This window comes from Asparagus officinalis, chromosome 7 (assembly GCF_001876935.1).
Source record: "Asparagus officinalis chromosome 7, Aspof.V1, whole genome shotgun sequence".
In the NCBI taxonomy this organism is placed as follows: domain Eukaryota; kingdom Viridiplantae; phylum Streptophyta; class Magnoliopsida; order Asparagales; family Asparagaceae; genus Asparagus; species Asparagus officinalis.
This window is the reverse complement of record NC_033800.1, coordinates 95,932,598-95,935,220: the sequence shown is the minus strand read 5'-3', so window position 1 is coordinate 95,935,220 and position 2,623 is coordinate 95,932,598.

Below are 2,623 nucleotides of genomic sequence, written 5' to 3'. Positions count from 1 at the left end.
GTTAATTGAGGGTTGGGACTAGCTAGAGCTTGTTGTTACTCATTATGGAGAGTTAGACTAGATGACTAATTTTGGGTAGATTTAGGGTGCGGTCTTTGTAAGCCTATTGAATTAGGTTGTGATTCAAGAGAACTCTTAGCATAGTGAGAAAGCTCCTTCATGAGCAAAAAGAGTAGACGTAGAATTATTATCTGAACCACTATAAAATCTTGCATGCCCTTGGTTGGTTATTTTTTGTTAGACCCTAGAGGGGGGTGATTAGGGTCTTATGCTAATCTAATCCGATTAAATACCAATTAAAATTAATTAACAAATTATCCTAGCAAGAGTGAAATATAACAAGATATGTAAGCTAGGATAAGCAATATGAACAACAAAGAGATATATCCTATATGATGAATATATATATATATGTAAGGATATATAAACTACACAAGGATAAACAATCTAAACAAGATAGTGGATGATATAGAAATGAGCAATGCACAATGGCGATATAAGATATGAACGTAAATATGAATGAACGCCAAAGCACACTCAAACAAGCAATATGATCACGGAGTTCGGACCTTCCGTCCTACGTCTCCGCTCCCCACTCCCGGGGAGAAATCCACTAACACAATCCGGTTTAGAAGCCGGAACTTCTTCAACACACTCGGTTTTCTAGCTAACCGAAAACTCTACAACTCACACTCTTGCAATCACACTCTACACCCACTAAGTGTTGGACCTAGCCGTGTCTCCCTCAAGTGCTCGGTTACAACCTCTCCCTAGGCACGTCAACCGACGCCACTCCTCTTGGGACGATCCCCGACTCTCACCACACACTCCTCACTCGGTGTACAAGAGTATTACAAAGTGATTTAACAATTAAGCACAATATAGCAAATGATTGTTCTCTCTAACAAGGTGAGAACTCAATTAGGCTCAACTCAATGTCACACTATCCCACAACCCAATTATATAATGTATGCAAATACAATAAGCTCAATAGGTTGTGTGTGAACAAAGAGATAATAAAATCAACTAAACTCAATATGAACACTAGCTTAATAAAAAGATAATCAAACAATATAAAATATGAAGCTAGATTGAGTTTAGAAAACTTCTCAATAGATCAAGAGTGGAAGGAGAAGAGTTGGATGCTCAAACACCAATAGATGATCTCCTCAAGCTCTTGTGGAAGTGATTCACAAAACCAAAACACTCAAATGCTTAAAAGCTTATAAACACACTTAAACCAAACATAAACCCTTGATTAAAAACTTTCTTAAACTTGTTTTTAAACTCACTTAATCTACTTGAAAAGACATCAGCAATGGGGTATATATACCCACTAGAAATCTCAGCAAAAACCCCCAAAACAAAATGACCAAAAAGTCCAAAACAGAAGTTCTGCAACGGCTAGAAAAATAGCCGTTGGGAGAACTGACAGCGCGTCGGTCGACCGGTCCAGTCGACCGAAAAAGCTCTCGGTCGACCGGACCGGTCGACCGACGATTTTCTGGAAAAATACTGACGAATGGTCAATTGACCGGTCGACCGTACCGGTCGACCGAAAACTAACATTCTAGAAAAATCGGTTTTAGAGCTGATTTTAAAACCCTGTTTAAAAATATCAAATAAATTCAGAAAAATGTAAAACTTTGGGGAATGATTGTAGACATGATAATAAACATGCTACAACGACTGGTTTCGAAAAAGGACTTCCCAAATGAAAAATATCATCATTTTACAAAATAGTCCAAAACATGAAAACCTGAAAATTGATATTTTGATATTTTGACTTAAACAACATTTTGAAACCTTATGAAATGATTGTATAGACTTGATAAAAGATATAACATGTTGTTATGAAGTCTATAACCTAGAAATACAATATTTTCATAAAATTGCATATTCTATGCAAATATATTCAAAACACTAAATATGATTTCATTAAATATAAGCTTGTTAAAGATGAAATCATATATAGGCATATAAACATGAAACAAAATAGTATTTTCCAATTCTATTCATTTGTTTCATAGTAAAACTTGAAAACTATCAAACCAAAACATATATGTATATATATAACTATATATATACAAAAACCAAAACGTGTATGTGTGTATATGATTGAGCTTAAAGTACTAACACACATAATATAAATTCCTAAACTAAATTACCCAAGCAATGATCTTGATCTTCAATAAGCTTGACTTGGTAATCTCGCGGATGAAGCTTGAACTTGGATCTTGAACTTTGAATAGCAAGGCTTCACCGACATTCCGCCAACCTCCTTTGGATATGATCGTTGAAGCTCTATTCCATCCATCCTCCAACAACGTTGTTTGTCTACAAAACATAGGAATGCACAAACACTAGACAAACAACATTAGTAGACGTTGCTTCACTCCACAATTCCGCCAACCTCCATTTGATATGATCGTTAAGGCTCGATTCCATCCATCCTCCAACAACGTTGTTTGTCTACAATATATAAAAAAACACAAATACTAGACAAACAACATTAGTGGTAAATTATTTGTTAAACATCATCAAAACAAAGAGGCCAACATTTTTCACTTTAATTTTATCTATTCCGCTGTTTATTTTTTTAATGCAAAACTGAAGCAATCTT